Source organism: Panthera pardus, unplaced genomic scaffold (genome assembly GCF_024362965.1).
Source record: "Panthera pardus isolate Hobbes unplaced genomic scaffold, ASM2436296v1 HiC_scaffold_2, whole genome shotgun sequence".
Classification (NCBI taxonomy): domain Eukaryota; kingdom Metazoa; phylum Chordata; class Mammalia; order Carnivora; family Felidae; genus Panthera; species Panthera pardus.
In genome coordinates, this window is record NW_026526765.1 from 133,963,030 (window position 1) to 133,985,866 (window position 22,837).

The window sequence follows — 22,837 nt, forward strand, 5'->3', positions numbered from 1 at the left end:
CAGAATGTCACCTCTCTCCTCTGCTAGAGAGCTATAAAACAGATGACAATTCCTCACAGAGCCACCTGACTGTCTCTCAATGTTAAGCAAATGGAAAGCAAAGGGCATCAAACATTTCGAAGCCACCAGGCCAGGTCGGGATTCCCGCTCTCTGCTGCTTGTTGGCCTGAACTCTGACTCGACTGTTTAACTTGGAACGAAGGCACTTCGAGATCTGGACTTGGGTGTGTTCCTTCCTTTCGCAGAGAAGTTCTAAGGCGTTTGAGGTTTGGGAAGGACTTACCTTCCTCGATTTCAGGTCTCAATTCCTCACCTTGGATTTTCCGGGTCATACCAAAATCCCTTCGCTTTGGGGTTTTATTCTCCCGCCCCCTCTACTTGCCAGTGAAGTTAAGATTACACAAAACAAGGCCTTCTCGAGTACAGAGCGCAGATCGCAATCCCTCCTGGCAGGTACTCCTGCGGACTAGTTGTTATTTATAATACCTATAGGGAGAGGAGAGATTAAGAGCTCAAGTCACACGCTTTCCCCACAAAGCAGGCCACAGGGCTACCACGGCTTCTGAGCAGCTGCTCTGCGAGGAGACAGCAAGACCTCTGTTGTCCTGCAGGGTCCATTCAGGTCACCGCATGTGGCACGGATTAGAGAGTCCTGGTCCTCTATTCCCCGGGGGGGGGTGGGGGGTGGGTGGGGGCAGAACCGGGGGTTTACACGCCGCCCTCCCAAACCAAGACTCTGTGCCATCACCTGAGACTCTTCAGGGTCTCTTGGGGAACAGGAGCAGACATCAGACTTCACGAAATGTTTCAAAGTGAACCAGTTCTTTTCTTTCTTGTTTTACGTTGGTGTGTAAATTTTAAAAGGAGATAGAGAAGAACTCGTTTTTACGTGTTTTCCCAAAGATCTGTCATAATGGCACGGAAGACAACGTATCCATCTTGGAGAGGAGAAGCTTTGGACTTGGTCTGAAGTTAGCTAAATTTGGACACTTAACAAAAGTTACGCCTTAAGAGGAAAGAGTCCCACATGTCAGCCGGAGGCTGTGTCCTAAGCATGAGCCAGCACAGAAAAAGAGCCCCCAGGAAAACAGCTGTCCCAAAACTCACACTCAGCTTCCGAGACCATAGAAGGGAGCAGAAAGGGTAAAGCTCTTTCTGTCACGCAGTTGTGCTTCCCCCATTTGCTGTCTAGCTCCCGGTCGCGCCAGACGGCCGCTCAGGCAGAGCTGTGCCTCTGCTCTGGGGGCTGTGGGCGGGAGGGAAACTAGAGGGACTCCATTTAAAAAAAATTTTTTTTTTTAATGTTCATTTATTTTTGAGACAGAGAGAGACAGAGCATGAATGGGGGAGGGTCAGAGAGAGAGGGAGACACAGAATCTGAAACAGGCTCCAGGCTCTGAGCTGTCAGCACAGAGCCCGATGCGGGGCTCGAACTCATGGACCGTGAGATCATGACCTGAGCCGAAGTCGGACACCCAACCGACTGAGCCACCCAGGAGCCCCTGGGGACTCCATTTTAGAAAGGCTCCATCTCCACTGGTTTTCTGCGAGGCCGCATTCACTCACGACCCGCATTTTGCCTTCGAATAAGACAAAGAAGCCATGTTCCCATTTCAAGGGGGAAGCGAGCCAGTTAATCATTCTCTGTGTTCTGTCCTAGGCCCCAAACACCCGATAACACCTAAAAGCCAGGTCCCAAACATGTCCCAGGGCACGAGCTTCAAAGAAACCTTGGTGGACGCTGGCATCAATTCCCGACTCTTGGTAACATATGGAATCGCTCCCGTTGTTCACCAGACACTCACCTCCGACTGGGCCCTACTGAGGACTCCTGGAGTATCCTAGAGTCTTTTCCAGTATAAACCCCTAACCCCAAGCAATGATGAGACTCTTTCTCCTTTCCTTTCTGAGTCTCTCAGACATTCCATCTGCTGTTCTGTCACTCACAACTATTCATCAACTCCGTTTCCATTTTCTCTAGCTCGCATTTGATTTCCATCCTGCATGAAGCCAAGAACCCTCTCCTGGGTTCTTGGACCCAATCTACCTGCATCACTCACCTACCCTACTCTGACCTGCCCACTCTGTGGCCCCAGAGGCTTCCTAGCCAAGCTCATGCAGTTGGAACAGGCCTTTCTAACCTCCTCATCTTATAAATAAGGACATACTCCCAAAAGAGTTTTTTTAGCTGCCGAAGATCAAACCAAGGGAGCTAGATCTCAAGACAAGACCTTTTTAGTCACTAGACACGATACTCTTTCCACCATTCAGGGCTCCCTAATAGAGTTCTAGGGGCAGAAAGCAGGCTCCTTCACTCAAGAAACATTTATTTCTTTCACTGAAGGGCATGCCAAAAGAATTAAAAATTTAATGGATTAGCGACACTGACCTTAACATCGGCATCACAGTTAAGGCTTTTCATTGTCACTTAGGATTAGAAAACACCAGAAATTACCTCGAATTGATACAGTTCTAAAAGTGAACAGTTACACTCATGAGTCGTGCTGGAATTTTGACATTGGGTGATCCCACCGCCTCCCACGACTGAGCCTAAGGCACACCAAAGGTGAAACTTGAACTGAATGAATGGAGTGAAACTTCCCAAAAGTCAATCTCTCCTTAAGGCATTTTGCTTCATCTGGACTTCTTGTCTCTAACCATGGGTTCACCACTGAGCCTTCAGCGATGACTGTTTTTTTTTTTTTTATTCTGAGAAGTCACATTTTATTTTTTTTCTTCCGAATTTTTATTTAAATTCTAATTAGTTAGGGGCGCCTGGGTGGCTCAGTCAGTTAAGCCTCTGACTTCGGCTCAGGTCATGATCTCACAGTTCGTGAGTTTGGGCCCTGTGTCGGGCTCTGTGCTGACAGCTGGGAGCCTGGAACCTGCTTCGGATTCTGTGTCTCCCTCTCTCTCTGCCCCTCCCATGCTCATGCTCTGTCTCTCTCTCTCTCTTTCTCAAAAATAAATAAACATTAAAAGTAATTTTTTTAATATATAATTTCTAGTTAGTTAACCTACAGCGTAATATTGGTTTCAGGAGTAGAATTCATTGATTCAACACTTACATACAACACCCAGTGCTTACCCCAACGAGTGCCCTCCTCAATGACCATCGCCCATTTAGCCCGACCCCCACACACCTCCATCAACCCTCAGTCTACTCTCTATCGTTAAGAGTCTCTTATGGCTTGCTTTCCTCTCCCTCTCTTTTTTTTTCCCCCTTCCCTACGTTCTTCAGTGATGATTCTGAAGCCCGACACTGACCTCTCAGAAGCATCTTCACTTTCCCTAACTGCACAGCTGCCAACAACTGCTGGGCCAAAAAGAACGGGTGGGACGGCCACTACGCATGGCTCCTTCTTTGCGGTCACAGTGGCCAGAGCCAGGCAGAGGCCTGGTTGTCTCCCCACGTCTCAGGGACTACACCGTGGAAGAAATGGCACCATGGTTCCCAGCATACACTGATGGGGGTTTGCTCTGCCTGGGGTCTTACTTGTGATGGATCCAACTGCTAGACAGACATCGGGACGCTGCTTTTGTGTCAAGAGCTAGTTCTCAGAAGCCAATGACAAAACTTGCACGGCTTCCACAGTCCGTTTAGTAGCTGACACTTTGTTCTGAAAGTCTGCCTGTCAGGCCTTGGGTGCCACCCTGCTCAGCAGTGGGGCTTGACACATTCACCATCAAAGGGAAGAGAGAGAACACATCAGCCCCTGACACACAAAAACACTGTGGTCTCCCTTATGTGCCAGTGAATGAATCTACGTGTCATTGGACCCTAATTTCATGGTTGCATTTTTACAAACAGCTACGATCTGGCCAAGAAATGAAAAATGCTCTTCCAAACTCTCTGGCTAGACAGGACTTCCCTTAGGTCAGGCTACAAGCCATCCTCCTTGGACAGAGAATTAAGAGCTCTCTGTATGCCACACCTGAACTTTGGACAGGTCCAGAAAGATCAGACGTCGGTCCTCTAGGGAGAAGACTACACATAAGCACGTGTTAGTTTGAAATTCTAAAAGCAAATTTACGGGATCACTTTTAGAAGATCCCTTGGTTGCATCACAATTCAACATCCTCAACCAAAGACACGTATGCTGGGAGGTGACAATGGGACCCCCAATGGCTTACGGGATGATCACCATCATAAACATTAAACTCCACAGAAGCGACAGAAGGCTATGGGGAGGCCCTCTAAATGGTCCCCAGGAGCTGCACAAACAAAACTACAAAGCATCATTTACATACTGCCTTGAAAGAAACACAAGGATTTTTTTTTTCCCCCAGCCCCAGCTTGGCAGAGCTCCACATCGTAAGCTTTTTCGTCTCTGCTTTTGAACAGCGGAAGAAAAGTGCCTTTGCTCCAGGCTGGTCTTCACCAAAATAAAAGTAGACCATCTGGCCAGCGCTGCTGAGGAAGCCTCTGCACCTGAATCCATCCGTGGCTGGGCTCAGATGTAATCACTGCCCTTCCTGGAGGAGGACCTCTCCTCCTTGGTGTGAGGAACCACCTGGCCTCTTCTGGCTGAGGTGAGATGCAGCCTTAAGGGTGTGGCCGCCATTACTTACCCTCCCTCACATTCTGTCCACTTCAGTCCTGCTGCGTCCCCAGAAAGAACACCTAGGAAGTCAAGGGTTTAAAACCTGAAAATCTAAAGAGAAACCATGCAAGGCCTTCCCTTACCTTCCGCCCTCCCAACAGCAGTGTGCACTTCCTGTTGGCTATTTCCCCACTCATACATGCCTCCACTAGAGGAAAGATAGGATGTCCTGGAGAAGTTTGAATCAAGCAGTGATGCTACCTTGCAGCCTCTGCTGGTTTGTGGCAGGTGACGAAGGCAAGATTATCCATTTGAGTGAAGATTAGGACTGTGAGTCAGGTTCACGTTTTCATGTGATTCTTACATCCCTGTAGTTCTGAATAATCTTGAAATTAGTCCAGTCCATAAAGATTTAAGTTCTTAGTCTATTTTTTTTTTAAGTTTAATTTTGAGAGATATAGCATGAAGAGGGGAGGATCAGAGAAAGAAGAACACATAGGATCTGAAGCAGGATCTGCACTGACAGCAAAGACCCTGATGCAGGGCTTGAACTCATGAACCATGAGATCATGACGTGAGCTGAAGCTGAATGCTTAACCAACTGAGCCCTGCAGGTCCTCCTATTTTTTTTTTTTTTAAAGAATAAAGTAGAAAAAGTGAACATGTCCTGTTCTACTCAGACTGTCATAACAAAATATCACAGACTGGGTGACTTAACAGAAATTTATTTCTCACAGTTGTGCAGGTTGGGAAATCCAAGAACAAGGTGCTGGCCAATTCAGTTTCTGGTGAGAGCCCCCCACCCCCGCCCCGACTCGCCGTTGGCCTCCTCGCTGTGTGTGTACAGGATGGAAAGAGAGAGCTCTGGTGTCTCTTCCTCTTCTTATAAAGTCATCAGCTCTATTGGATTAGGGCCCCACATTATGACCCCACTTAACCTTTATCACTTCCTCATGGGCCCTTATCTCCAAATATGGTCACATTGAAGGATAAGGCTTCCACATATGAATTATGGGAGATACAATTCAGTCCAGAGCACTATGCTTGGCCATTGGGGGGGCTGAAAGGTAAATAGCATAGGTCCTATGTGCTCAAGGACCTTAAGTTCTAGAATCCATTTATTTTAGAAATAGAAGGGCCCACAGAGTTTATACAGTCTCTTCTCACTAGCTCCAGGGATTCTTTCCAGACACGCTCCAAAAATGTGCCTCTGTGAGGTGTTTGGCTATTTCGCTCTGCTTCAAGAAAGAGACACAGAGGCACAGAGATGTGAGGTGGCCTGGGGCACTGATGAGGTAACACAAATTAAATTCAAAGTGCGGCTGTGTCTCCAAAAGGAGACTTGAGATGCTAAGGTCTGGAGCATCAAACACATTCCTTGTCCCTAGACTCCTAACACTGACAGAGCAGTACCTCCCTAGGTGTTTATAAAGACTTTTTGATTCATAATGTAGGAGGAGCATTAGATGGAAGCTTGTGCCCAAGACAAGACCAGGACTGTAGTTTGGTAGAGAGAGCGACTTTGTTGTTTTCCTGAAGTATGAAAGCAGAGTTTGGATGCTAATGAACTCGACAAGTTCAACATCCAAGACAGTATGGCATATTAAAGACCTTAGACCCGAGACACCCCTTACCATACCGGGTTCCTGCAAGAGCCTCACTGAGCTGAAAAGAGAAATGACCGTAACAAATCCTCGAGTAGAACTTGATCAGATGCAAATAAACAAACGAAACTTAATGAGCATTTGCCATATGCCAGATAGTGTCCTTTTCATCTATTATCTCATTTAATCCGCATAATAGGTCTATGAGGGATACACCATTATTACCCACACTTAACTGATACAGAATCTGAAGTCTGATGAAAATACACTTCTCCAAAGAAGACATCCAGATGGCTAACAGACACATGAAAAGATGCTCAACATCACTCATCATCAGTGAAATGCAAATCAAAACCATGATGAGATACCACCTCATACCTGTCAGAATGGCTAAAAATGGCAACACAAGAAAAAAAAGGTGTCGGTGTGGAGAAAGGGGACCCCTCTTGTACTGTTGGTGGGAATGGAAACAGGTGCAGCCACTCTGGAGAAGAGTATGGAAGTTTCTCAAAAAACTAAAAATATGGGACACCTGGGTGGCTCAGTCCATTAAGAGTCCTACTTCAGCTCAGGTCGTGATCTCATGGCTTGTGAGTTTGAGCCCCGCGTTGGGGTCCTTGCTGACAGCTCGGAGCCTGGAGCCTGTTTCAGATTCTGTGTCTCCCTCTCTCTCTCTCTGCCCCTCCCCCGCTTGCATGTACACGATCTCTCTCTCTCTCAAAAATAAATAAATATTAAATAAACATTAAAGTTAAAAAAAAAAAAACTAAAAATAGAACTACCCTGTAATCTAGCAATTGCACTATTAGGTATTTACCCAAAGGATACAGAAATACAGATCCAAAGGGGCACATGTACCCCAACGTTTGTAGAAGCACCACCAACAACAGCCAAACTGTGGAGAGAACCCAAATGTCCACTGACTGATGAAAGGATAAAGAAGACGTGGTATATATATATATACAATGAAATATTACTCAGCAATCAAAAAAGAATGAAATCATGCCATTTGCAATGATGTTGATGGAGCTAGAAGGTACTATGCAAAGCGAAATAAGTCAGTCAGGAAAAGACAGTTACCATATGATTTCACTCATGTGGAATTTAAGAAACAAAAACAGATGAACATACGGGAACACAGGGGTGGAGAAGACAAGAGAGGGAAACAAACCACAAGAGATTCTTAATGACAGAGAACTAACTGGGTTGATGGAGGGAGATGGGTGGGGATGGGCTAGATGGGTAAAGGGTATTAAGGAGGGCACTTGTGCGGTGCACTGGCTGTTGTATGTAAGTGATGAATCAAGAATTCTACACCTGAAACCAATACTGCATTGTATGTTAACTAACTAAAATTTAAATTAAAAAAAAAAGAAACTGAAGTCTGGAGTAAGTGGCTTGGGGTCATACGTTCGGTAAACATTGGGACAAACTAGGATTTAAATCCAGGAACCCACATTCTGAGCATACATTACAGCATACTTGGGGCTTCACTTTTCAAACACGTTTGTCCACTGGACTAGCAGTCAGTGCTTGAAGTGTGTACTAGAATGCAAATCTAAAAGGGCAGGGACCTCGTTTATCTTAGGTGTCATCCCATCGCTACCACAGAAAATCACATGGAACGTAACAGGTGCTCAGTAAATATTTACTGAATGAATAAATAACAGATTATGTCCGATTCAGTGAAATCACTGCCATAGTCTCCTCATCATCTTCCCCATTTTTATCCGATGTTCTACTTCTATCGTCAATGGCCATCTTTTGCTACCCACTGCCTGGTGACTTTAAACAGCTTTCAAAGATTTTCCAACCTGGCTCCAACCTACACGTCCAGCCTCACGTGCTGACAGTCGATTATAAAATACTCCACTCTGGTCACCGCTGCCCTGCCCCTGCCCCTGCCCCTGCCCCTGCCCAGCCGCCTCTCGCCCAGGCCATGTGCCATTCTACCAACTGAGGTATCCTCTCCCTCTTCTTGGATTACATGGAGATCACTCACCTTTCAAAGTCCAATCTCTTCCAAAAAGCCTTCTCTCATCGTCAAGTGCAGAGTGTTATTTTTCTCTCCTGAATATGGATTCACCTGGAACATATCACCCACTCCCTCATCCTTTCCCATCTCCACAAAGAGACAGAAGGCCAAGGCCATGCCGTGTCATTTTTGATATTCTCCCCAACATACAGTAAAGGCTTGGCTTACAACAGACACATCAAGAATAGAGACTGATGTAGAAAGAATAGAGTGATGCAGAATATGTCTCATCTAAATGCAAAACATCTATTGATACAGTTTTTTTTTAAATAAAGGTTAAAAAATTTTCATTGAGATAAAATTCACATGACATAAAATGTTATCCTTTTAACCACACCGTGCAACCATCACCATTACCTAGTTCCAGAACTTTTTCATCGCCCCAAAAGGAAACCCCATACCTGTGACACAATCACTCCCCGCTCCTTCCTCTCCTGGCCCCTGGCAACCACTACTTTCTGTCTCTATGGGTTTGCCAATTCTGGACATTTCACATAAATGGGATTATATGTGTGACACGCGGTCATTGGTGTCTGGTGTCTTTCCCTTAGCATTATGTTTTCAAGGTTCATCCATGTCCTTGACGACATGCATCATATTTCATTCCTCTTAATGATTGAGTAATATTCCATTGTGTGGATATATGACATCTTGTTCATCCACTCTCCAGTCAATAGCCAGTGGAAATTTGGGTCGTTTTCACCTTGCGGTTATTGTGAATAATGCTGCTATAAACATTTGCGGACAAGCTTTTGTTGGAACACTTCCATTCTGCTGATATCTTACTAGGAAAGAACAAATTAACTAAAAGCCTCATCCTGATTCTATAGCAGATATAAAACTTTTCTTTTAGCACATTATTATCTTCATTAAAAAACATTCATGCTCATGAGTAAATTTAACTGTTATTGTATTCCAGAATATTTTAAATTTCTGATAGCTTATATGTTTTGTCTCCGAGACTATTTTCTAACTTCTACGTTCAATTAACAGGATCTTACGTAAACACTTGGATGATTCTTTTACAAAAGGCATACACAAATCTTATTCCTGGTAATTATTCTTCACTATTTTCACATTATTTGGTGTTCAGTAATGGTAACTAATATTGGCTGAGAGCTTACTATGTACCTACCACTACACTAAATGTAACAACACTCTTGAAAGTACATACTGTTAGCATTTCCTGGGTGATGGAAAGAGGTCTGGAGAGCTAAAACAGCCTGCCCAAGGTCATAAAGGTCCAAGGGGTAGAGATGGGATCCTGAGCCAGGTTGCCATATTTCACACAGTAAATGACAAGGCCAGCCCGGAATAGACCCAGACCATCAAAATCTTGTCTCTTAACTCACGATTTTAATCACATGTGTTTGTGTAAGTCAACAGTTAACCTTTAAGTCCAGTACCTAAAGGAGGTATACAGAATGGATATGGAGACGCCCCACAGATGTGCTAGAACCATTCCAAGGCCAAGAACTCCAAATTCTCCTTCAAAAAACCTATGAAAAACAAAACACTCCTGTTTTCTCTGTTTCAGTCTAGTAGCTCTAGATTGTAACAGCAAGTTAGAATGTTCTACAGGTAAGATGCCCCACACTGCTGATGACTGATGTCCTCTCGACAGAAAGAGGACCACAGGCCACTCTTGTGCCAGAAGCATCCTTTTGCTTATGGGGAAGCTTCATATTCAGAGGTACTGCTCGTGGAGTTCAGGAAATGATGGCTGAAATAAGTGAGAGAGAGGAGCCCAAGACGCCATACCTCCTATCGCTTTGTCCCCATTAGCAAAATGTGAGGAAAAAAATGAAAGCATTCCAATATTAGACTTGAGGAAAGATGTCATCTAAAACTAAGGAAAAAAATACATAGTCTATAGTCTTGGTCTGATTTTCCTGACAGATTACAATGCAGGTGGAGGGTGGAAAAGAGGACTGAGATTTGCTAGTTGGCCAATTTGGAGGGCTGCTTGTGTTTTAGTTTCTAAAGAGTGGGGCTCTGCTAATGCTGTTGACTTCCTAGTCACTGGATTTGCTGCCTAGAAAAGTCAGTCAACTATGTTGGTGCTGGCCCATTGCTTTCTGACACAGAGCTCTACCAACCACAGAAAGAGGGGCGAATTAATGGATACAGAAAGCTCCAGACCCTCATAGCTACACCAGGTTCCAAATTATATGACAGTTGGGGTTCCCAAAGTTGGCTGTTTTCTATCACTGTATAACTTTAATTCTATATTAAACACTACGCTTCAAATGTTTTTGAACTTTTTGTTTAAGTACAAAATACACACCAAAAAAGGATACAAATAGAATTGAACAGCTCAACACATTTTCACAAAATGAACACACTCACACAACCAACACCCAGATTAAACAGACCAGAAGCCCTCCTCGGCCAGGGTTTTAATTCTGACACAACATGAAGGGCCAGCAAGCATCCCATGCCTAAAAAACCATTTAGTACGGAACATGCCATTTGGCACATAAACCACAATAAAAGACAACATATCACTTCTCTATTTGTTCAACGAAAGCTGCATCAACACAGAACTTCAAGTAGAGCACGGTCATGCCTCATAGCACCCAGGAGTCAGCCTCTCCAAATCACAGGAGTGGAGCCAAAGGAACAGGCCTAATGACAATGAGGTAAAAATTAATTAACTAATCAGGAGCGTGGTCAACACAGTCTTTTTGCCACCTGCAAAGAACAGTTTTCCCTTCCCCTTCTCCACTTCAAAAGTACCTACATCACTGGTAAAACCAAATATCCACTTAGTAAAGTATAAACAAACTGCAAGAGGAGGGAGAATGGAAATATAATGAAGAAAATAAAGCCACTTGCCTCTCTGCAATCCACTTGCTTCTCCTTCTTTAATGGATTTACAGTGATAGTCTATCATCAAGGTACAATGACAGACTTAATTACAAGAAGCTCTAAGTGATCTAAAGAAAATCGTATATTGCCATCTCCTGGGTACAAACCTCCTTAAGCCTAATCTTCCCAGTCAGGAAACCTCTTATCTCAAAGACAAAAGGATTCCTACTGGCCAATGAATACCAGCTGTCTGAATACTCTTTGTAAAAGGGCTCTCCACAGCCCACTACGTCCAGAAAAGACTTTCCGCATTCTACCTCACTCAGGGCTGTATTCTGTGCTGAAGGAAGGGAAGGGGAGGGAAGGGGAGGGGAGGGGAGGGGAGGGAAGGGAAGGGAAGGGAAGGGAAGGGAAGGGAAGGGAAGGGAAGGGAAGGGAGGAAAGAAAGAAGAAAGAAAGAAAGAAAGGAAGAAAGAAAGAAAGAAAGAAAGAAAGAAAGAAAGAAAGAAAGAAAGAAAGAAAGAAAGAAAAAGGAAGGAAGGAAGGAAGGAAGCCTTCTACAAATATTCACAGGAACTAGGGACTAAGTTTCCCTTTGAAGGAAACTCAGAGGCAAAGGCTGAATGAATGACATACTTTTTCATAAAGGGAGTAATGAGGCTAAAAGAACAATCCTGTGCGAAAAGTCTGTGACCTATGCTGAGGCTATGACCTTGAATTTGAATCTTCGGACACAAAGAATGTAGCCAATTGTTGAGCTCTGAATTAGATCTTTACAGGAAGTTTGCAAGCCTTTCCCTCTGGGGCTAGAATCCAGTTTGGAAGTTGAGGGTGAGGGGTGGTATCTAAATGATAGGGAAGCCCCCAACATCATAACTGTCCATACACATCAACTTTCTAACGGATTTAACTGTATCTCAATCGCAGAAAAACCTTCTTGGCTTCGAAATTTATTACCTGAATCTAGATTTGGAAGGATTGTGAACATATCATCATATACACAGGAACCATACCCCTGAACAGAGAATCATTCTTGGAGTTTATAGGCCTTGATTTAAGTGGACTTTCAGATCAAACACCTGTCTTTGATGAGCCCAGGGGAAAGAGGTGGAAAAATGTGCTTGCACCTCTCATGGATAGAGAGAGGTCTTTTTTAGGTTTTAAATCAATAATAAAACCCTGCAATAAGGTGAGTCAGTGGAACATATTCAGAAACAGTTCTTCATTGGCCAAAGATCAACTGGGAGTTCTAACGGATCTGTGTCTCCCTAACGCCACATCTCATGCTCCCAAACCAGATTAATGATGCTTCTACAGAATTACTTTCTTCCTTCCCAAATCCTACCTCTGACACATTGCTGCAAGTAGTTTAACTGTGAAAGGCCTTGACCTCCTTTCTTTGTCTCTCCAATTCAAGTGTGTCTGTTTCCTTGGGGCTACCAAGCTCAGTTGGATGGCTGGCCGGAGCAGAATGTAGCATCAGCCAACCCGGGAACAATGGGCCCCTTTCTCTGGCTGTCACATGAACAGCGTAGTGTTACAGCCATTGTCCCTCTAAGCAGAGAGGGAGAGGCACGGGTTCTCACAGACTAGCTATTCTCCCTGACCCCCTCTGACCAAGTCACTAAAATGTTTTTTTTTTTTTAAAAAAAAAAAAGAAGAAGAAAGAAAAAGGAAAAAAGTTGTGCCTTCTGAATGGAGCAAAAGAGCCCTAACAAGGATTGCAGTACATCCAGGGACCACCTGGATCAGAACACCTTGCCAAAAATAAACATCCCTGGGCCCCACAACACACCAACGGGGTCCAAATCGTTAGAACAGGGGCCAGTGTCTGCCGGTGATTCTCAGGCCTCTGTTTGAAAACAGGCTGCACAGAGGTCTCAAGTCTTGCTAACCTCTCTAACGAGCAGAGTATGCACGCCCCTCTGTTCAAGGGAGGCACAGGAGATGGGGGTATACTGAAAGGCAGAGGCTCTCTACTACAGGTACCAAATCTCAGTGCTCTCAGTGCTGAGGGGGGAAACACCAAGAGAAGGCAGGTGAGAATGATCGGGGCACCAAGAAATGTGGAAAGGAAGACTGGAAATGAAAAGAAAACAGCTGGTCAGAAGGTAATAAGAATTTGGGGGTAGGGTCAGCAATGAGGACAAGGGGGAGGAGCAGAAAAGTTAAAAGAAAGCACAGAAGCCATCTAAAAGAGGCTGGAGCCTTCAGCAAAAGATGGACGGGAAGAAAATTCCAGGGATGGTGGGAACAAACAGCTTTTAAAAAAACCGGTTTCATGTCCAGTTTCAAATAATTTAATAATTAATAGCAACCAATAATAACGTATGAAATGATTATAATTAATATATGATAGTTAATAATAATGAATGGTTTGATAATTTAAGAATAGCAACCAATTAAAATATATGAAAGGATTATAATTAATATATAACCATTAACTATACTAATAAATTTTTTTAATGTTTATTTATTTTTGAGAGAGACAGAGAAAGAACTCAAGTGGGTTGGGGCAGAGAGAAAGGAAGACACAGAATCCGAAGCAGGCTCCGGGCTCCGAGCTGTCAGCACAGAGCCCGACGTGGGGCTCGAACCCATGGACTGTGAGATCATGACCTTCGGTGAAGTCGGACGCTCGAACCGACTGGGCCACCCAGGCGCCCCAACAATAACAAATAAATTAATGGTTTAATGGCTTTAAGTCTTAAGACGTGAACTTCCTCCACAGTCCCAAGCCTTAAAGGTCAGCTACTCAGAGCTACACGTTGGGTGACGCTTTGTAAAATTAAAGAAATAGGAAGTGACATCCGTGGTTCGGTGGACAACTTCACGTGAGAAGACACGGCACAGCAGTGTGGCAAGATAATCCCTAAACTGAGGATCTGAAGGGAAAATGCGAATTCAGATCCAGATGATGCCCCTGACCCTACCCCCACCCCCAGTAAGCCCCATAGTTGTTGAATGAGTTAGGTTTCCTCATTTCACGCCTTCTCATGGAACGGGGGCTCCATTTTTATGTGAATCCCAATAGGTGTCCCAAACCACATCTGGTTTAGATAATGAAAGAGCAGTGTCCTACGAGGGGCTCCTCTAATGTCCATAGTGCTGTGGGAGCAGGCAGAATCCAGTCCTGGGGTCCCCTGTATGTTAACTCACCACTCCTGTGGAACGCTTGAGCCACTGTTCTTTGAAACATCTAGCAAACGTCTGCAGCCGTGTGTTGGCTGAGCTCGTTTCCTTATCTAAAACGTGCCGTGCACACTCGAGTCCTCTCTCTTCAAAGCCCCACAGTGCCAGGAAAATTTTGGCAACACACCGAACCCTCTCTCTAGAAGGAACTCTCAGAGAAATTCTCAGAACGGCCTACTGGCCCTTACAACACCCGGCCTTACCCACTCAGTTGTATTTTTTTTTAATCTTTATTTTTCTTAAGGCAAGTATCTCAGTAATTCCACATAATAATTATCCCCTTGCCCTATACACCTGATAAATATCTGATTGGGCAAAAATAAAACTCAAACCAACTTCTTTCTTAAAGAATGCAAACGTCACATCTTGTCCTCAATTCCTTGTCCAAAAAAAAAAATAAACAAATAAAGTAGTGTTCTAAACATATCAATGGAGGTAGGTATTTAAAATTTTTCATTTTGGTGGCAAAATTAATCCCCTGGGCCCCAAACAAAGATTTTATACTTCTGTTTTGCTCCTGGAGGAACAAGTTAAGTCTGTGTTTTGATTTTCAGTTTACCATTAAAAAAATATTTTCAAAGAAGACAAACATGATTCTTTCCCAGAAGGTATTTATATGGTACACAGTGAGATGATCACCTATGGCGAGGTTTGAGAACTAAGCAAATCTGTGTAGCTCATTCGGATCGGCCAGGATGTTCATGACAAGGCACTCAGTCACCCACCCTCTAGGATAGGGCCTCCTTGCTCTCAAAGATAAGATGTTTTTAACAGATGTTAATATCCTGCACATGTACCCATTAAGACGAGGTTCCCATGCTGAAATACTGTTTTCTTTGTCTTAGAAGGGGGGAAGGGTACAACTGATTGCCTTCTGAGTAGGAAACTGAGGTGGTTAAAATGCTTTACATAGTTTCTTTATCTAATAGCATAAATCACTACAAATGAAACAAGAGAGGAAGTCACTGGAAATGAATCTCCATCATAAGAGGATAGATGATCACATTCACACTTTCCAGACTGGCTAATGGCAGAGTATGCATTATCAAATGACATCCACATGCCAACCTGTAGTTTTGCGAATAAAATTGTATAAAGTAAAACAACACTGGTTTGTGCTTTCTTTTTTCCCTCATCACATGAGAAATCTTTGCATCAAGTGTGATAAATTAATCTTCTGCGATAACTGTCTTTAAAAGAGAGTGATCACTGTGAAAAATAATCTTAAATTGCGAGGAAAAGAGAGTGTAGAGATAAATACAAAATCTTGGGGAATTCAGATACAATGAATGAATGAATGAATGAATGAAGGAATGAATGCAGAGACGAGCTAAGACACTCACAGAAGTACACACAGATGCAAGCTTAAACTAAGGTAGAAAAAGTTCATTTTGGAAATAGCACTGAAAAGGAAGACAAATCAACAAAACCCAATGAATTGTAGTTGATTCTTAAAACTGAGCTAATTTTTAACACAGAACACTGGGCGCACATCCTTGAGAAATGGAGACCACAGGCAATTCTTAATATTGTTTGTGTGAAGTCCAAACAATCAGGACGTTTGTACTCTGGGCGCTGATACTGCTCCCTTCCTGCCCTATGCCACCGGAACTTTCATGCATCAGCCTATGAATGAACACTTTTCGTGGTTCATCCTTTGGTGAAGCTGCCCATGAGCTAAAATTTCCATCTTGGTCATTACCCCGCAACGTTTGTTCACTCGTTTGCATGTTATTGCCTATTTCAATAATTACAAAAAATGAGTGAGATGGGGTGCCTGGGTGGCTCAGTTGGTTGCGCATCCGACTTCGGCTCAGGTCATGATCTCACGGCTCATGAGTTCGAGCCCTGCGTCGGGCTCTGTGCTGACAGCTCTGAGCCTGGAGCCTGCTTCGGATTCTGTGTCTCCCTCTCTCTCTGCCCCTCCCCCTCTCATGCTCTGTCTCTCTCTCTCAAAAATGAATCATAAAACATTTTAAAAATATTAAAAACAAAAAAGGAGTGAGAAATGAAACAATTAAAAGCCTAAAGTAATAAGAAATTTTTGTCTCATGAAACTTAATACAAGTGAGCCAAAAACGGGAGTTAATAGACACGCAAAATAATGGCCCATCTTAAGCCTGAATCAAGACATTTGTTGAACTTAAACAGATCAACCGTTGTTCAAATGAGAAGGAAAGCACCAAAAGTATAGAATGTTTAAAGCGAGAAAAATTAAAGAAAGGAGTAAACACCGAATGCAGTGTGTAAATGGCTAACTATAATTAAACATTTTGTAATTCACATGGCTCCCAGGGCCAGCATCCCTTATACATGGTAGGCTTTCGCACCATCGATCTTTGGACCTATTTTTAGGAATGCATCCTGTACTAAAGTAGGAAAAAAGAGTACTAAACTGGTCACCATATTTATGATTGAATATAAAAACAAATACAAAGGGATGTATAAATTGACAAGCACGGGGCAAAAGTGCTTTGCTTTTACTGGCACTGGCACTTCCAGGGCCCCGACACTGTCATTCACAACGAAAACCATCCACAGGTATCATACACTCAGCTCTTGTATCATAGCTCTGCCACGGTGTTGAACATGCAACATCAATGCAATGGCATCTAGTGTTTCATAAGTCTCAGGATAGTCTATCTTGCCCATTTACCACTCTGGGTTACTAACTGTGTATACTATGCCTAGCCAAATTGTAAGTTCTTGACTGGCTTCTCCACAGCCCTTGGTACGTACGTAGTGCCTATCCCGAACGCTCTGTGTGCTAAGGAATGTCACCTAGCATTTATTCATTCCATCTTCCCCCACCTTCCTTAGGCATTTATGATGTAACTCTTATGTGCCAGCCATGCAGATAAAGGCTTAAAATAAGGAATGGTAAACTCACCAATCAGCTGGACAAACATCCAGGGAACAAACACGGTTGACACAATATCATAGATGCCACAGTAAAGTTATCCACACAGTAGACTGGGAATCATAAGAGCTATCGCTGAGTTTCTGACAGACAATTAGGAAATTAGCGTGAGTCTTAACTTGAACTGTATCTTGTAGGATGAATGAGTAATATGGGGATTGGATGAAAAAGAGGAACAAAGACATTTCGGGCAGAGAAAACGGCATACACAGCTAGGTTGGGGAGAAGTAAGAGCAGGCAATGTATCTTCTAAGGAAGAAGAACAAGTCAAGATTAGTGGGGCAGGAGGCCCGCAGAAGAGGCGAGCAGAAAACCTGCTATTTTGCTCTTACGTATCGTGTTAAAGACGTTAAGCGTTATGCTCTCCACCGGTGTTACTCCAATTGTGATCTCAGGTCACCTCCACCAGATTCATTTAGGGATCTTCTCAGATGCAGATGTCTGGCCCTTGCATCTAGAGTGAAGCCCTGCAATCTGCATTTTCAATAAGCACCTGGGTGACACTGATGCTTACCACCCGGAGAGCTGCCAAAGATTTTTAACCAAGGTAATGACATGATCGGATTGGTGTTTAAAATGTTTTTTTTAACGTTTATTCATTTTTGGGAGACATAGAGCATGAGCGGGGAAGGGGCAGAGAGAGGGAGACACAGAATCCGAGGCAGGCTCCAGGCTCTGAGCCGTCAGCGCAGAGCCCGACGTGGGGCTCGAACTCTCAAACTGCAAGTTCATGACCTGAGCTGAAGTCAGTCGCTCAACCGACTGAGCCACCCAGGTGCTCCCGGATTTGTTTTTAAAACTATGCTACTAGACTGAGCAGACAACCACGAGGAAGGTACACTCACGGCTGCTACATGAGCATGTCACTTGGGTTTGCCATAGGGAACTTGTAAAACTGCGGACTTTTCACCCATCTCCCAAGACTTACTGCACGTGGATCAAAGTGGACGGGGCTGGGATTTTTTAAAATTATTTTTTAATTTTTTTTTAATGTTTTTATTTATTTTTGAGAGAGAGACAGGGCATGAGTGGGGGAGGGGCAGAGTGCGAGGGAGACACAGAAGGGGAAGCAGGCTCCAGGCTCTGAGCTGTCAGCACAGAGCCTGGCACAGGGCTCAAACTCACGAACCGTGAGATCATGACGTGGGCTGAAGTCAGACGCCTAACCGACTGAGACATCCAGGCACCCGGGGGGGGCTAGGATTTATACTAGGTTGAACAGTATGAAATTGCCATTTTATAAAGGTCAAAAATGGGCAAATTGTGGCCATTTCTCACAGCCCAGTCTAACTAAAGCTCAGAGTAACTGAGGATGTGCACACAGAGCTGAATAATTTTCCTCTTGTATTAATTATCGACCCTATTACTCACTTGGCCTGCAATGATGGAAGTGACATAATTTACAAACCTAAGACAAACAGGAGGTTCAAAAGCAACAACCAATGAAGCAAAGCAGCTAATCTGGGGGCTGCAGAGACAGAAGGGACCCTGGAGATTCGCCTGCTCTTTCCCCACCTCCCAACACAAATTTACATAGGAGGAAGCTGATGGGAGAAGTAACCTGCTGGAGGTTATCCTGAATATGTTGTTCAATTCCTCAGTGATACGTTGTCTTCATTTTAACAGATCTTGAAATCGTTATAGCTAAAAAGTATATGGGATTTAATTTGTGGAGAGCTAGTGTCACAGGATGCCCTCAAATGCATAACATGGGGGGAAGGGGAGACACGAGGCCAATACGCGTTTTTAAAATGAAGCCAACAAACTTAAATGATATGGAACATAGACCAGCACTTGAAATGTAATAGCGACTCAATAAATATTCAATGAACGAATAAATGACCTCCAAGAAATAGGTTAACGGGGGTATATTCACGCAAGGAGTTTCTAAGGCACCGGCCAGTCTGTCCCAAGCACCCTTTCGCCCCCAACCATGACCTCTCCTCTAAAATCCCAGCCCTGCCACATGCACCTTTCTTTCCTCTGAAAGGGTCCCAGCAGACAGCAATACAAAGATCATGTGTGAGTTAAATTTGGCATTACATCTCGTCCTAGGTGATTGGGACGCACACATGAGCGCAGCCTTCACAGCTCATCCCAGTACAAATAATAGCTTACACTTCGCTATATTATGGTGATACAATGGTTAACGTTAGCTGTATGGTCATCACCATCACCATAACTAATTATCTGCCAGGATTTTAGCACTCCACGGCTACTGACTCCAGTGACTCATTGAATCCTTTTAACAATCTTCTGGTGTAAGGATTTTCATTACCATTCAGAGTTTATAGATGAAGATAAGAGAGATTAAGTAACTTGCCCCAAACGCCACAACTGGAAAGGGGAAGGGCTGAGAGTTGACCTCAGGTGGCCCGGTCCCCAAACTCACCCTCTACTTAACTCTTTGATCTCAGAGCAGCAAAACTAAAAGTACCCTGCAAGCCAAGCCCCCAGAGCAGTCATGTCAGGAAGATGACACTTCTGGACAAAAAGATTGGATCCTTGTCTTTTCATCCATAAGGAATGAAGTATCTGCAGTTGAGAAGACCATACACAACGTGAGATCCAGGCTATAAAGGAGAAAGGCAAGAAGAACCAGCGAGAAAGTCATTCTCCTCTGTCTAGCACGGATTTTACTGTCTGAGAACTTTTTGGCTAATAAAAATCCCAAGCTTTAACTCTCCCCCTAAAGAGTTTGGGTCTTCCTATGAGGATATTATCTAAAGAAACATCAAATAAATCACTACACCTCATTTACTCCATGGTGCCATCCTCAATTCCAGGAAGAACTATACAGACAAAATATTTCCCGTAAAGCAGGGCTCAAAGTCCACGTTCTTTAAAGGACTGCCACAAGATAGATCTTTCTGCGGTCTGAAGAACCGCCCCTCCTAACATTCCCTGTGAAGCCAGGCACACCAACAAGGAAGAGATCCCTCTGGTCTAAGTCACCAGGCTGTGATCCTCACACCCCTAAAGGACTCCGAGAACGCAGGAAGAGGGAGCATCCCAAGCCTGTCTGCACAATGCGAATATCAAGTCCTGGAGAAAGAAAAGTTTGGAAAATAAGGAAAGGTCCCAGAGAAGGCAAGCTGGTGTGGAAGAAAGGGTCCTGCTGAAACTGTTTGTCCTTCCCAGTCTGATTCCACGCTCAAAACCTCCCTACATCCAGCTATGACACCCGTCAACAGAGAATAAACACAGAAAAGGCAATGCAAGGGCAGAAATTATGCACAACAAAATGCGTAATGGAGGTGTCTCTCCAGGAAAAATACTCCAGGAAGTTCCTATATAGCCCCCCAAAACAGGACCAAATGTAAACAGTAACAATGAACCCTTGAGACAAAGTAAACAACCCAGACTGAGCCCATCCCGCCCAGGCTCACACCGCACCCGGGTCTCCAGACTAAAGGAAAATATGTCCCCAACCCATAACAAACCAGCCAGCGTCGGGCCCAGGTCCAGGAGGTGCCAGAAGTGAGTTTGCCCAACTCTTACCCAGGTCCCGAGATCCTGAGATTTGCAGCACAACCCTTTCTGCCCGGTTTTCACCCAACGCCGGCCGAGAAACAAAATCTCTTCCAACAGCGCAGTTAGCCTCCAAGTAGCGTCCCTGAAGAGAGCGATACCTGGGGGGGTCAGGCTCCAAGGTGGACACGCGGGAAAGGAGGCCGGTCTCCGCGCGTTTCCAGACCCCTAGTTTTGCGCACCGGGGAAGTACTCGTCGCAAACTTCAACCAGGCTTTCCCCGTCTGGCCCGAGATGCTGGAGGAGGAGGGGAGTAACCCGAGCCGGGCCTGGGATGCGAGCAGTTGCCGCTGCTGCAGCTGCCGCCGCCGGGGCAGTGACCACTGGGGGGTGTCACTTGGCGCCTCTCACTCCCTAGAGCACCCGGCAGGATCCTACCGGCCAGACTGTGAGTCCCCACCGCGGGTCTCCCCTGCCCGGAGCGGCTTCCACCCCCTGGGAGTGACCCCAGCAGAGAGACCGGTCACGAAGTTGGCAAAAAGGGTGGGGGCAGGGGAGTCACCGCAAGAAATGAACCAAGGGGTGGTGGAGAGGGTGCCTGTCTGCCTTGAGCGCGCGCGCCCTAGTCAAAGTCCCTGGCAGGTGTTCTAGACCCTGTAGCAGGACTTGAGGTACTGGGGACAGCGCCCGAGCGGCCAGCTGGATGGACGGTTCGTCCCCACTGGTGCGAGGGAAGGAGCGCGAATGGGGGACGGAGAAGGGATAGGTGACCTAGGCGTGCCAGAGCGTGCGCTGCGGCCACAAAGTGGTTGGGAGGTGGAACGAGGAATTCGCGGGGAGAGGGGGGCAATGAGGGAGTCTGCTTTATAGAGGCGGGGCAAAGAGAACTCCCGGGACCGGCAGGAGAATCCATCCAGGCCCTCCGCCCGGCGTCGCCCAGAGATTTCTTGGGGAATGGCTCCCTCTGCCGACTAGCCAAGGAGGCCCCAGGAGACAAATCACAGAACGTTAGAAGGAAGAAAAGGTTTTCCTCCGTTTGAGGGTTGGCCTAGACGCAAATTCTGCAATCTGTTTCTCTAACTGTCCATCTTCTTCTTCCCTCCCAAAGAACTTGCCCGCGTCCAGACGATGCAGGCGGACACAAACCTTTAACTGCTGGAAAGTTCTTATATTAAGCTGCATTCTCTCATGACCCCTCACACACCCCTCCACCACCCCTCCAAAAAAAGGCTTGTGCTCCATGCCCACGCCAGACGATCCTCTCCTACCAGATTTCTCTTCCTTACATTAACATGAACTCTTTCTTTTTGGAGACCTCTCAAACGCATATGCGCCTCCAGTCAGTAAAAGCATCGGCACTAGTCCATACTCAAAATTATGCTTGAATGAATAAGCATGTATCACCATCTTCCTAGGTCACACCCCTGGAAATACACAAGGGAAGAATGCGTTTGATCCATTGTTCGTTTACCAGGCATCATTTCCCCTTCTTCTGGTTAACAGCAGTTCTTTTTTTTTTTTTTTTTTTTTTTTTTTTTTGGAGGCCACTCCTGCCACACTTAGCGCAGTCTGGATGGGAAAGTCTCTCAAAATGGTCCAGCTTTTCCAGGTCCGAGAGTGGGCACCTGCCCTAAGCTAGTCCTTTCAGACCTTCTCTGCCAGGAGTGTAAGCTTTGATCAGAACCACAAATCTAGAGCTGATTGACCATATGACTGTGTTCTGAAGATTGGCCAGGAGCTCGTGTCACTTAATCCCCCAAAGCTATCCCCGCTGTAAGTTTTATGAACTTGGTTGCTCCACTGCCTCTGATTTTTCTAATCAACTATAGTGAGACATGATTTACATTCAATGAGTTGCACTCATATTAAGTATACAGCTTGATGAGTTTTCAGCAAATGTGTACATGCATGCAGCCACTACCACAATCAAGAAAATGCATAACTCCATTGCTCTAGAAAGTTCCTTTGCACCCTGTTGAAGGGTTTCCACACCATGTCATCCCCACCCACTGAGCTGCTTTCTGTAACTACAGATTGAATTCGTCTTCTCTCGAGTTTCTAGAATGGAATCACATAATATGTATTTCTGTGTCTGGCTTCCTTCACTGAGCCTAATGTTTCTGAGATGCATTGATGTCGTTTGTATCAGCAGCCTGTTTCTTTTTATTGCTGAGTACCATTCCACTGGATGGCTATGCCACAATTTGTTTCCCCATTCACCAAATGTTGATAGACATTTAGGTTGTTTTGAGCTTAGGTT

General features: G+C 44.8%; 1 protein-coding gene across 1 annotated transcript in view; it reads right to left on the reverse strand.

Moving 5' to 3' along the window:
- The window catches only part of MEGF10 (multiple EGF like domains 10), a 182,162-nt gene extending 160,769 nt beyond the window's left edge, over positions 1-21,393 (reverse strand). The window contains exon 1 of the mRNA XM_019422125.2: positions 20,608-21,393. The gene's annotated coding sequence lies outside the window, so the exon portion shown is untranslated. The remainder of the gene's footprint in view (positions 1-20,607) is intronic.
- Between the last annotated feature and the right edge of the window lie 1,444 nt (positions 21,394-22,837).